Source organism: Electrona antarctica (assembly GCF_951216825.1).
Source record: "Electrona antarctica genome assembly, chromosome: 15".
In the NCBI taxonomy this organism is placed as follows: domain Eukaryota; kingdom Metazoa; phylum Chordata; class Actinopteri; order Myctophiformes; family Myctophidae; genus Electrona; species Electrona antarctica.
The window spans coordinates 19,133,130-19,147,349 of record NC_136796.1 but is presented as its reverse complement, the minus strand read 5'-3'; the positions used below and the strand labels follow the sequence as shown (position 1 = coordinate 19,147,349).

The 14,220-nt window shown below is 42.6% G+C and overlaps 1 protein-coding gene and 1 pseudogene across 2 annotated transcripts in view; one reads left to right on the top strand and one right to left on the bottom strand.

The window, feature by feature from the left end:
- Positions 1-717, bottom strand: part of LOC306938283 (death-associated protein kinase 2) — a 28,543-nt gene extending 27,826 nt beyond the window's left edge. Inside the window, exon 1 of the mRNA XM_079522386.1 lies at positions 641-717. The gene's annotated coding sequence lies outside the window, so the exon portion shown is untranslated. The remainder of the gene's footprint in view (positions 1-640) is intronic.
- A 78-nt stretch (positions 718-795) lies between these two features.
- On the top strand, positions 796-10,285 carry LOC306937978 (alanine aminotransferase 2-like; annotated as a pseudogene). The gene is made up of 9 exons (XR_013792566.1): positions 796-850; positions 5,270-5,405; positions 5,916-6,139; positions 6,298-6,377; positions 7,054-7,190; positions 7,913-8,087; positions 8,316-8,452; positions 9,304-9,416; positions 9,944-10,285. The product of XR_013792566.1 is annotated as an alanine aminotransferase 2-like (transcript).
- Positions 10,286-14,220: the final 3,935 nt, after the last annotated feature.

Here is a 14,220-nt window from a genome sequence, read left to right as displayed (position 1 = left end):
GCGTTCATCTGTATGGCTGAATGACTAATACAACTATTGAAATGCCTTAGTTTATGTCAACATTTCCTGGTTATAATGTTATCCAGTGTGTATTCAGTTGACTGAGGTCGCCCAGGGCTCTTACAGTCAACAGTTAGACATGCTTTTGCGAAGAAACGAAAAGTACACTGCAGCAGACGTCTTGTTAGTTCATTGCAATGAAGATACAGGTACAGTAGTCCTGTACCTGCAATGAACTAATGCACTGTTTATTTAAGAATGAAACCCTAATACTTTGTTGACCTTCTTAGGTCCAGTACAATGCCGGCCCCCTCCTCAGTCCTCACAATGAAACACTGCGCTGCAGTTTGCATGCAGAGATTTCTTTATTTTCCATTCTGTAGAGTAGCCCGCATGTCTGTCTCTGACAGGGATTTCCCTAAGGCCAGTGCTATTTCTCGTTTTATAATGCCATAGCTTATAGGCTACTTCTCCATAAATGTAGGCTACACATTCAAAATATAAAGCGCTTGTTGTCAGAGTTTGAGAGACAGTAAAATAATGTCATGACATGAATCGAAAAAGACCTCTGACTGGCACACTATAGCTACTATTTATTTTATATAGGTTATCACTTGCAGTATATGGATGACTACTGTACCTGTATCTTATGCAGTCTGCTCAGTCCGTCCGTATGAACTCCACGGTTGTAAACGGGTGTGTGACAGTGTGACTGTGTGACGTGAGTGACTGAGTGTGAGTAAAGGATAGAGAGTGATGTTTTCAAACCGTCATCCCCAACCACAGCCACGAGGAATGCGGAACACGCGCACACTAAAGACCTCCTCCACAGTTAAAGACGCACTCCGCAGTATACGGCAAAATGTGTCGCCTCGTCAAAAACCAGGCAGCTAACAACTGTTGCTGGTGGTCACGACCACGAGTCACGACTATCTATCTGTTCTTTTTGATGCGCGCTATGCATATTATGAACTGATTGTTAGTGCAACCAACTGATATTCATTTATCCGTAGCAATAGCATACCTTACCCGTAGCCCCATTCATAATAATTTATGATTCGTTCGTTTGTTCGTCCGTCCCTCCATCCATGATCCATTCATCCATCCATTCATTAAAAAGATTACGACCATGCAATCCACTTACCCATTTGAACTGTCAGCAGAATATGCTACTACGTTTAATAGGCTACTCGTGCGCACGCCAATGTGCCTGCCCTGCATGCACGCATCATACAATAATAATAATAATAATAATAATAATAATAATTGTAGCCTAATTAAGCAGTTGCAGCCTAATGGTGCCAATTGCCATTAGCCTATAATACATCATACATGCCATAATCTGGCGAAGTTAGAAAGATGCACAGGCGTGCGTTGCAGAAGCTGTAGCCTCATATAATAATCAGGAACGCGAACGCATTAGTAGTATGTGACACACGTGCCATAGCCTATCGCTTCGATCATCTTACCTGATCGAGGCTGTGTTGGAAATGCAAATGATGCGCGCTAGATGACTGCGGTAACTGCGAGGGGAAAGCCACCATTCGATCGTGACATTGGTGACAAATGACAATCCGTTCACAGCCGCACATGTCACCAGAGAACAATACACATGTAGCCTAACCGGCAGTTAGGTGACTATGATAAATTGAACAAGGTGGACCCTCTTGTAAACAAGTGTAATGCTTTATTGGGTCGTCCACTCACAGTTGACAGTTTTTATATTGAATTGTGCTTGAAATGTAGGCCTACTGTAATTCTGCAAACTGTTAATAAATACTTCAATCAATCAATCAATCAATCAGGTCTACAAATAAAGCAGACCTTGTTCTAATGTGGTAGGCTAAGATTAGTAATGCAGTATTGTTGCAGGCTATATGCCCTATATGTTCAGGACAGGAATGAATGATGAAGATGCAGCACGACTCACGAGAGTTTTGTTTTATCCACAGGTTATAATCATGCTTCCATCCATGCCTGAGCTGGAAGCGGTCATTCAAGCGGAACCTCCGTGCTCATTATGTTGTCCGGAGGCGCCATCTTGTGGTGTTATTGCGCGACTGCGGCTTAGATGTTGTAGGTCCATTCAAATCAGTTCAAATTTCTATTCTATTCTATAAATAGGAATGTATGATTGTTATAGTACCGGTGTAACAATAGGCCTACAACATAGACAATATCATTGGTTGACGATGTGACCAGGGGCGGCAGGTTCCTATAACGGCAGTGGGTGCCCCCCGCCCCGCCCCCCAGCCACCCCGCCTCCCTGCCACCCCCCCCCCCCCGCCGCAGCGGGGGAAAAACCTTTTTTTTGGTACTTTATTTACAGTTTGCTAATAAATACAGTGGTGCGCGCTTTCAGTTCACAACAATTAACGAACAAATTAAATTGTTTCAGCATCTTGTTTCAACATTTCAGCATGATCAACAGTAAATAATTAAATTGTTTCAGCCATAAGCGGCGACGATATTGGTTCATTCATGGCAATACGATACGATTCAATGATTTAAATTCGATGCAGTAACTATTTAGCAAAGAAATTAAATATGTGTGAAACATGTGGATAGTGCAGTTTTTTTAAGGGACAATGTAGGCTATGTAGGGGTAAAATGAGTAGGTAACATACGAAGGGGGAGCAGGAAAACATGATCATCACTATCCACTATCATTAGTGTTTCATTAGTGTTTAGTGTTTCATTAGTGTTTCATTAGTGTTTCATTAGTGTTTAGTGTTTCATTAGTGTTTCATTAGTGTTTCATTAGTGTTTAGTGTTTCATTAGTGTTTCATTAGTGTTTCATTAGTGTTTAGTGTTTCATTAGTGTTTCATTACTGTTTAGTGTTTCATTAGTGTTTCATTATTGTTTCATTAGTGTTTAGTGTTTTATTAGTTGTTTAGTGTTTCATTAGTGTTTCATAAGTGTTTCATTAGTGTTTAGTGTTTCATTAGTGTTTAGTGTTTCATTAGTGTTTCATTAGTGTTTCATTAGTGTTTAGTGTTTCATTAGTGTTTCATTAGTGTTTCATTAGTGTTTAGTGTTTCATTACATTACATTACATTACAGTCATTTAGCAGACGCTTTTATCCAAAGCGACTTACAATAAGTGTATTCAACATAGGTAGGGAACAAAAACTACTAATCACCAGAAGTCTTTAGTGCATTTTCTGCAAAAACAAGCAACCAAGAGTATACCTAGCGCTAAGGTAAAAGTGCAATATATCAGCTACCTATTTCCTTAACCAGATGAGACAAAATAGCTAAATCAAATGAGCATGAGCTAAAACAATTAAGTGTATCGACTAAACAAGATCCAATAAACAATACAACAATAGAAAACAAGCGTTCGTACAACTAGTTAACAACAAGTAGGTCAGGCAGAGAGGAAGGGTAGTGTTTCCTGAAGAGGTGGGTTTTCAACCTGCGGCGAAATATGGGCAGTGACTCTGCTGTCCTAACATCAGTGGGGAGTTCATTCCACCACTGTGGGGCCAGAACAGAAAAGAGTCGTGACCGTGTGGATCGGCCAGAAGGACCCTTGAGTGACGAGGCAATCAGTCGCCCCGAGGTGGCAGACCGAAGTGGTCGGGCAGGGGTGTAGGCATCGACCATAGCCCGGAGGTAGGAAGGAGCTGTTCCTTTCACTGCCCTATAGGCTAACACCAGGGTTTTGAACTGGATGCGGGCCGCTACGGGGAGCCAGTGTAGAGAACGGAGAAGGATGGTTGTGTGGGAGAACTTGGGGCGGTTGAACACCAGACGAGCCGCAGCTTTCTGAACAAGCTCCAGAGGTCTGATGGCAGATGCCGGAGCACCAGCAAGGAGGGAGTTGCAGTAGTCCAGGCGGGAGATGACGAGAGCCTGGATGAGCACCTGGGCTGCCTTCTCCGTGAGGAAGGGGCGAATCCTCCTGATGTTGTAGAGGAGGAATCTGCAGGACCTTGTCACTGATGCGATGTTTGCCGAGAACGTCAGTTGATCGTCCAGGGTCACACCCAGATTTTTCGCAGTCCGAGTTGAGGTCACCACAGCATTATCAATGGTGATGGCCATGTCTCGGTGCGGACAGCCCTTCCCCGGGAGGAACATCAGCTCGGTCTTGTCCAGGTTGAGCTTCAGGTGGTTTGTCGACATCCACGCCGAGATGTCAGCCAGACAAGCAGCAATGCGTGCCTCCACTTGGGTATCAGAGGGGGGGAATGAGAGGATCAGCTGGGTGTCATCGGCATAGCAGTGGTAGGAAAAGCCATGGGAGTGGATGACAGCACCCAGAGATGTAGTGTAGAGAGAGAAAAGAAGAGGACCCAGAACCGAGCCTTGGGGAACCCCAGTTGTGAGCCTGTGTGGTTCTGACACAGACCCTCTCAGCATCACCTGGTAGGAGCGACCCGTCAGGTAGGATGCAAACAGGGAGAGTGCAGAGCCTGAGACACCCATCCCCTCGAGGGTGGAGAGGAGGATCTGATGGTTCACCGTGTCGAACGCTGCAGACAGGTCCAGGAGTATCAGGACGGAGGAGAGAGAGTTCGCTCTAGCGGCATGGAGCGACTCCGTCACTGCCAGCAGGGCAGTCTCTGTCGAGTGACCCACTTTGAACCCAGACTGGTTGGAGTCCAGGAGGTTGTTCTGGTGGAGATAGGAGGACAGTTGTTTAAAGACAGCACGTTCATTAGTGTTTCATTACTGTTTAGTGTTTCATTAGTGTTTCATTATTGTTTCATTAGTGTTTAGTGTTTTATTAGTTGTTTAGTGTTTCATTAGTGTTTCATGGGGCCGCATTCACACGTACCAAACACCAATCAAGCAATGTTTGGTCGTTTTTTTGTTTTTTTGGGCCACCACAATGCTTTTCCAATGGGAGTCACATGGTTTGATCAAACATTTGTGTTTGATCGCTGATTTCTGATTGCTCCCCCCTCATCAAACAAAAATGTTTGGTCAAACCATGTGACTCCCATTGAAAATGAATTGGAGCAGCAATCAAAAAGCAATCAGACATCACACACGGACCAAACATTTGTTGTGTAGGTGTGAACTAGGCCTAAGTGTTTCATTAGTGTTTAGTGTTTCATTAGTGTTTCATTAGTGTTTAGTGTTCTTCTAAATATTTTCTAAAAAGGAAATCTGATTTGAGGGTGGGGGCAAATGCCAACCCTGGGCTTGTGTTTGTGTCTGTTTCTGTGTTTGTTTGCATAGTGTTTTGTATATCAACAGTACAGTCAGTCCTGTGTGAGTCAGTATCTGAGAGTGTGTTGTCATGTACTTTTCAGGAGCTTATAGTGCTAGCCAGGGAATAGAGTGCATCCGCTGCAGGACGCTGCTCGTTACATCCAGAAGAGGGATGGTGGAATTCCCTCCAACCCAGACAACATCTACCTCTCCACATGTGCCAGCGACGCTATAGTGGTATGACTATACACCTTCTCCTTTCCATGTTTAAAATGAAATCCTCCACTAATCGGGCCAATTATTTAACAGTGAGGGTACTCAAACTTTTTGATTTCAAGTAAACTTGAGTTACAGACCCCTAAGGGTCCATCCGGACCCCGCTTTAAGAACCACTGATTTATAAATGTTCATGTATATTTTAACAAATTGCGATGGCTCAGGAGGTAGAGGTAGGAATCGGGAAGGTTTGCGGTTCCATCCCCTGCTCCCCCTGAGTTAATGTCCTTGAGCAAGACGTAAATGTTCTAGTTGTCTCGTTCAATTTGCTCATGTTAAGATATTGTCTTCCCTTTTCTGTATGCCAGATGTTCTTAAAGAACTTATCCACTTTTTTCCATTGTACACACAATTCTACAAATCTCTGTATGCATAAGTCAGTCGTGTTGATCCAATCGACTTTACACTTGGTGGGTGTATTGCTGAGGACCTGCGTGGAGTACACAACACGCTCTCTTCTCTTCCTCCCAGACCATGCTGAAGTTGTTGGTGGCTGGTGAGGGCCGCGAGCGCACGGGTGTTCCACAGTATCCGCTGTACTCCGCTGCCCTGGCCGACCTGGCCGCTGTGCAGATCAACTACTACCTGGACGAGGACAAGTGCTGGGGCCTGGACGTCACCGAGATCCCTCGCTGCCGCAAGGCAACACTGCAATCCCCGCGCACTCTGCATCATCAATCCTGGAAACCCAACTGGTTTGTATTTTGATTTTCATGCACGCACGCACGCATGCTCACACACACACACACACACACAGATTTAGACTGATTTAGAGTCTTGTTTTATTTATGTAGTTTCAGTAAATAAAGATCCATTATTCTAATCTTCAACCTGTGGTTGTCCTGTGTGATAGGTCAGGTCCAGAGCAGACAGTGCATTGAAGATGTGATCCGATTTGCTAAAGAAGAGCACCTTTTCCTCATGGCTGATGAAGTAACTTCATTCATTTCTTCACTTAATGTGTAGTTGATGTATTAGAGGTTTTATGTGTCACTGAACATCATTGAAATATGCATGTTACTAGTTCTGAGAAAGTGAATGATGAATCATATCTCTTGATAATATAAAATGCATCCCACTCAGTCAGTGTAACCATAATAATAATAATAATAATAATAATACTGAATTAATTCTAATTATTTGGCTTTTTAAAAATTATTTTATTATTTTTGCTGTGCCTATTTTGCCTCCATGATATGTCTGCTGCAATGTTTAAATATTATAATAGAATGAAAATTATCCGCAGATATTTGAAAAAGGTGCTGAATAAATGTATTGCATAAGTTACACATCACAATCAATGGTGAAAACTGCACAAGTGCTTCCCTTATAGACATAATGCAGGGAAATTAGACACAATATACCACAGATGTGTTGTGATGTGCAGTGTAGTGTGACATCTAGTGGCTGTATGTTGCCCTTTCATGCCAAAGACCCCCAAATTGATATGTACAGTAGTATTTGGCTGTGGACTCCCAGGGATTCCCATAAGGGAAGCTTTGTCAAATATTTTAATTTGGCGACCCCCAGAGGAGTCGCAGCCCCCAGGTTGAGAACCCCTACCTTACATGTAGTGAATCCTCATGACTATATTACCTCTCTACGTCAGGTGTACCAGGATAACATCTATGCAGAGGGCTGTGCCTTCCACTCCTTTAAGAAGGTGCTCTTTGAGATGGGACCAGAGTATTCAGATGCTGTGGAACTGGCATCCTTCCACTCCACCTCCAAATGCTACATGGGAGAGTGAGTCTTCGCAGCTAAACTTGAAAATGTGCGAGAACAACGTCAAATCTTCAGTGTTCATTCAACACGGAAGACTAACTCGATTTGCACGCTCTTTGGAGCCAAATTTTCACTGAAGATTTGACTGTGTAGATGCACACAGCAGAAATGGCATAATATAAACCATGCTTTTATAGAATCAAGTAACCTTTATTGGTATATAGCTTGAGACCCAAATTGCACCAATGATTAGCCATGCAACTCCTTGCAACCAAACGGTTGTGAGAAGTTGCATGTAGTTGCATGAAACCATTATCCCCAATGGCAGTTGCAAGGAGTCGCATTGGTGTGACATGCCTTCAAACTCTTTTGTTATGTTGCAAGGAGTTGCATTGTTGCGGTTTTGGGCCTAAAAACTTTCCTGAAAACATCAATGACACATTACAGAGTTCAGAGAGAGCTAAATTAAATCACGATAAATGTATTAAAATAAATGAACAAAATACTGGTATTACTGCATATTGCGCTGCCACCCTGAATGTCTGTGGCATCTGATCATGAAAACACAAACGATTTGAGGTTATGTGATGCCATGATGACCGGGCGCTATTTGGTTTTTCCTCGCTCTTCTTCACCGTGACAGTCCTATCTCAGAGCTAAATGATCACTCAGGATTTGAATGTGTGCTCAACTGCTCATACAGTACAATAGCATTATGTCTGACTCTTTTGTGCGTGTGTTAGGTGTGGTTTCCGCGGGGGCTACATGGAGGTGATCAACCTGGATCCTGAGGTGAAGGTGCAGCTCACCAAGCTGGTTTCGGTGCGTCTGTGCCCGCCTGTCCCGGGACAGGCTCTGCTGGACTTGGTGGTGAACCCGCCCCAACCTGGAGAACCCTCCTATGACACATTTATGAAGGTGTGTGTGTGTGTGTGTGTGTGTGTGTGTGTGTGTGTGTGTGTGTGTGTGTGTGTGTGTGTTGGGGGGGGGTGCATGCGTGTGTATTTTTGTCAAGACTTTTAGGTCACTTGTTTAAAAGTATTGCAGTATACTATTATAAAGTATTGTAGATTTGCTAATTTTCACTATTGTTCCTTATTAATTTATTTGAAAAAAAAAACCGCTTTGACGTTGTCTCTCCAACAGGAACGGAATGCTGCAAAGGCCCAGCTGACTGAGCAGACCTTCAACGCGGTGCCTGGCATCACATGTAACCCTGTCCAGGGTGCAATGTACACCTTCCCCCGCGTCACTCTGCCCCAGAAGGCCATTGAGCTGCCAAGGTCTGTACTATGTGCACCCTGTTTCTTTTGGCTTCGTTTATTGACTCTGGGTGTTTTTAATTGTGTGTTTTTTACTTGGTCTTTTCTTTAAACCCAAACAACCAGTGGTGGACTTTTTTTCCCCTTCTTTTTTTACTTGAGTAAAAGTCTCAATACTGCAATGTAGAAATACTCAAGTATAGTCTGGATTTCTAAATTTACTTCTAAAATTACAAGTATTGGTATCAAATCTGTGTTCACGATGAACCTTTATTTTAGTCATAGTTGTCATAGCAGCAACAGAAGAAACATAGGAAAGGTACAGAGTCGAGAACAAAACCAAAATACATAAGAATCAGATTCTGACAATGGACATTGCACTGTCTAAAGGAATAAGTGTAAATGTACTGTCTATTGCCAGTGATTATATGCATACAATTTCATAAATCTATCATGATGAAATATGAATACTATATACAGTATGTATAAACTGATACCGTATAAGAAATGTATAGTGTCAATTCAATTTTATTATAGTGCCAGTCTGATCATTTTATCATAGTGCTATAGCCATGGTTCACATACTCGTACTACACGAGTGTCATGGCGCATCTTCACCCTGTACATATGACATCTGAACATTTATGTACACGTTCACTTTGTGAATGTAGCCAGCGGCCGGCCTCTCAAAACAGGGTGAAGATGACATGACTGTCATGATTATGACAGTCATGTTTCAGGGCTACACAAGTCACCAGATACTTTACATAATAGAGCACAGAGCCAAGGCATGTCAACTGGTCTTCAACAGTGAGTTTGTTTTTTATAAATCCACGCTCTGTGTGTGTGCGCGTGCGTGTGTGCGTTTACAGAAGGAAGGCCAGGCTCCAGATATGTTATATTGCATGAAGCTGTTGGAAGAGACTGGTATCTGCCTTGTTCCAGGGAGTGGCTTTGGACAGAGAGAGGGAACATATCACTTCAGGTAAGCCCACTGCCATTAGAATTAGAGTTCACCCTAAAATGACTTATTTTGTATCAATTACACACCATGAAGCTTTGAATTCATGAAGATTTAGTAGTAAGTACTACCGGAGACTCCGCTGGTCATCAAATTATCCGCCTTGCTACACAGAATTATTTTCGTTCGCATTCGGCTCAAAAAGAAAAGCCTGGGTAAACCCATTGGAAAATTTGGCATAGGAGGCCCACTTCCTTGTATTTCGATATTTTAACCAACTAGACCAGACCGGCTGTAGAGCACAGAGTTGGTAACAATGGAAGTTGGAGATCCATGCCCCACCCGTCTATGCAATTCCCGTTGTATCCCTACTAGGATAGCTAGCAAGGGCCCAATGAAATTACCGGTATGTTGTTTTTTGGACTGTTTCATCCGACTATTTTATACATATTTTACATATTTTATATAGTTAGTTACTGAATTATCATTACTAGTCATTTCACACTTTTCTCTTATCTATGCACTTCTTTCCTTTATGTAATCTTGTCTAGAATGACCATCTTACCTCCAGCCGAGAAACTGAAAGTTGTATTGGAGAAAATCGGGAAGTTCCACCAGCAGTTCACACAGGAGTTTTCGTAACAACTTTTCTCAGTTTTTCATCAGCCTCAGAATATCAATGGCAGAGACTGAAATGTCAACCATTCAGTCAATTCATATATACTCTAAGAGCCCCACACAGTATTTCAGGTGCCTTTCTTTCTGTGCCTGAAGCAGGCCAGTACAACACTACCATCTTCAGTATGAGCATTCTCTCTCCAGTGCCCTTAGTTGCAAGTTTGTGCAAGTCTTATTAAAACGTTATATATTTGTGTACACCCATGTGATTTGTATGTGTGAAATCTAATAAAAGGAAAACAATGTCATTGTTAAGTCTTCTTTACTTGAATGATGTGGATATCAGGATCCCCTCCTATATACAGCATTTTGTCATGAACTCGTGTCACATTTGCCAGAATTTTCGTCATATGTGTCTGCTTTTTGTGGCAACACAAACATTAACACTAAACATGAACACAAAAATTAAATGTTAATCAGATAATACAGAGGAGAAACCATGACAGGACACAGACAGCCTCCCCATTGGTGGATGTGATCCTGGCAGCCAGCCCAGGTGTGTTCTGGTCCTGTTGATTGAGCTGAGAAAAACTATATATATGGGCTATAGTCCATTGTCTCGGAGTGATTTTCATCTTTTTTTCAAATCCTCAAAAATGATGAAAAACGGCATGCTATAGTATGCCGTCCGAGGCCATGGGCTATAGCCCATGGTCTCGGAGTGTTTTTCATCATTTTTGAGGATTTGAAAAAAAGACAAAAATCACTCCGAGACCATGGGCTATAGTCCATTGTCTCGTAGTGATTTTCATCTTTTTTTCAAATCCTCAAAAATGATGAAAAACGGCATGCTATAGTATGCCGTCCGAGGCCATGGGCTATAGCCCATGGTCTCGGAGTGTTTTTCATCATTTTTGAGGATTTGAAAAAAAGACGAAAATCACTCCGAGACCATGGGCTATAGTCCATTGTCTCGGAGTGATTTTCGTCTTTTTTTCAAATCCTCAAAAATGATGAAAAACGGCATGCTGTAGTATGCCGTCCGAGGCCATGGGCTGAACTTGTACACACGACCTGTGGTTCACATAGAGAGCAGCTTATCACAGAGGCCACCATGCTCTCTGAGAATCTCCTCAGCTTTCCATCTCTTTCCAGTTCTCTTCTGGATGTTATTCTCCAAAACATGCTGCAAAGTGAAAGTAGCAGGAACTCAGCTGGATTTGAACTCACAACCTCTGGCTCACATGGACATCATCTTAACAAGGGTGCCACTGAGCTCTCAGTGGTTTTTAGGTTGTAATTTGTTCTTCTTGGTGTCACTTTTCAAATGGGGCCTTGGGATCATGTACAGAGCATTTGAATGGTGCTGTGCATCAAAGGTGTCTTTAGTGCTTTTAAGTGTTATCGTGGATGTTAATCAGTCAATACAGAGGAGAAACCATGACAGGACACAGACAGCCTCCCCATTGGTGGATGTGATCCTGGCAGCCAGCCCAGGTGTGTTCTGGTCCTGTTGATTGAGCTGAGAAAAACTATATATATGGGCTATAGTCCATTGTCTCGGAGTGATTTTCATCTTTTTTTCAAATCCTCAAAAATGATGAAAAACGGCATGCTATAGTATGCCGTCCGAGGCCATGGGCTATAGCCCATGGTCTCGGAGTGTTTTTCATCATTTTTGAGGATTTGAAAAAAAGACAAAAATCACTCCGAGACCATGGGCTATAGTCCATTGTCTCGTAGTGATTTTCATCTTTTTTTCAAATCCTCAAAAATGATGAAAAACGGCATGCTATAGTATGCCGTCCGAGGCCATGGGCTATAGCCCATGGTCTCGGAGTGTTTTTCATCATTTTTGAGGATTTGAAAAAAAGACGAAAATCACTCCGAGACCATGGGCTATAGTCCATTGTCTCGGAGTGATTTTCGTCTTTTTTTCAAATCCTCAAAAATGATGAAAAACGGCATGCTGTAGTATGCCGTCCGAGGCCATGGGCTGAACTTGTACACACGACCTGTGGTTCACATAGAGAGCAGCTTATCACAGAGGCCACCATGCTCTCTGAGAATCTCCTCAGCTTTCCATCTCTTTCCAGTTCTCTTCTGGATGTTATTCTCCAAAACATGCTGCAAAGTGAAAGTAGCAGGAACTCAGCTGGATTTGAACTCACAACCTCTGGCTCACATGGACATCATCTTAACAAGGGTGCCACTGAGCTCTCAGTGGTTTTTAGGTTGTAATTTGTTCTTCTTGGTGTTACTTTTCAAATGGGGCCTTGGGATCATGTACAGAGCATTTGAATGGTGCTGTGCATCAAAGGTGTCTTTAGTGCTTTTAAGTGTTATCGTGGATGTTAATCAGTCAATACAGAGGAGAAACCATGACAGGACACAGACAGCCTCCCCATTGGTGGATGTGATCCTGGCAGCCAGCCCAGGTGTGTTCTGGTCCTGTTGATTGAGCTGAGAAAAACTATATATATGGGCTATAGTCCATTGTCTCGGAGTGATTTTCATCTTTTTTTCAAATCCTCAAAAATGATGAAAAACGGCATGCTATAGTATGCCGTCCGAGGCCATGGGCTATAGCCCATGGTCTCGGAGTGTTTTTCATCATTTTTGAGGATTTGAAAAAAAGACGAAAATCACTCCGAGACCATGGGCTATAGTCCATTGTCTCGGAGTGATTTTCGTCTTTTTTTCAAATCCTCAAAAATGATGAAAAACGGCATGCTATAGTATGCCGTCCGAGGCCATGGGCTATAGCCCATGGTCTCGGAGTGTTTTTCATCATTTTTGAGGATTTAAAAAAAAGACGAAAATCACTCCGAGACCATGGGCTATAGTCCATTGTCTCGGAGTGATTTTCGTCTTTTTTTCAAATCCTCAAAAATGATGAAAAACGGCATGCTATAGTATGCCGTCCGAGGCCATGGGCTATAGCCCATGGTCTCGGAGTGTTTTTCATCATTTTTGAGGATTTGAAAAAAAGACAAAAATCACTCCGAGACCATGGGCTATAGTCCATTGTCTCGGAGTGATTTTCGTCTTTTTTTTAAATCCTAAAAAATGATGAAAAACGGCATGCTGTAGTATGCCGTCTGAGGCCATGGGCTGAACTTGAACCCACGACCTGTGGTTCGCATAGAGAGCAGCTTATCACAGAGGCCACCATGCTCTCTGAGAATCTCCTCAGCTTTCCATCTCTTTCCAGTTCTCTTCTGGATGTTATTCTCCAAAACATGCTGCAAAGTGAAAGTAGCAGGAACTCAGCTGGATTTGAACTCACAACCTCTGGCTCACATGGACATCATCTTAACAAGGGTGACACTGAGCTCTCAGTGTTTTTTAGGTTGTAATTTGTTCTTCTTGGTGTTACTTTTCAAATGGGGCCTTGGGATCATGTACAGAGCATTTGAATGGTGCTGTGCATCAAAGGTGTCTTTAGTGCTTTTAAGTGTTATCGTGGATGTTAATCAGATAATACAGAGGAGAAACCATGACAGGACACAGACAGCCTCCCCATTGGTGGATGTGATCCTGGCAGCCAGCCCAGGTGTGTTCTGGTCCTGTTGATTGAGCTGAGAAAAACTATATATATGGGCTATAGTCCATTGTCTCGGAGTGATTTTCATCTTTTTTTCAAATCCTCAAAAATGATGAAAAACGGCATGCTATATTATGCCGTCCGAGGCCATGGGCTATAGCCCATGGTCTCGGAGTGTTTTTCATCATTTTTGAGGATTTGAAAAAAAGACGAAAATCACTCCTAGACCATGGGCTATAGTCCATTGTCTCGGAGTGATTTTCATCTTTTTTTTCAAATCCTCAAAAATGATGAAAAACGGCATGCTATAGTATGCCGTCCGAGGCCATGGGCTATAGCCCATGGTCTCGGAGTGTTTTTCATCATTTTTGAGGATTTGAAAAAAAGACGAAAATCACTCCGAGACCATGGGCTATAGTCCATTGTCTCGGAGTGATTTTCGTCTTTTTTTCAAATCCTCAAAAATGATGAAAAACGGCATGCTATAGTATGCCGTCCGAGGCCATGGGCTATAGCCCATGGTCTCGGAGTGTTTTTCATCATTTTTGAGGATTTAAAAAAAAGACGAAAATCACTCCGAGACCATGGGCTATAGTCCATTGTCTAGGAGTGATTTTCGTCTTTTTTTCAAATCCTCAAAAATGATGAAAAACGGCATGCTAT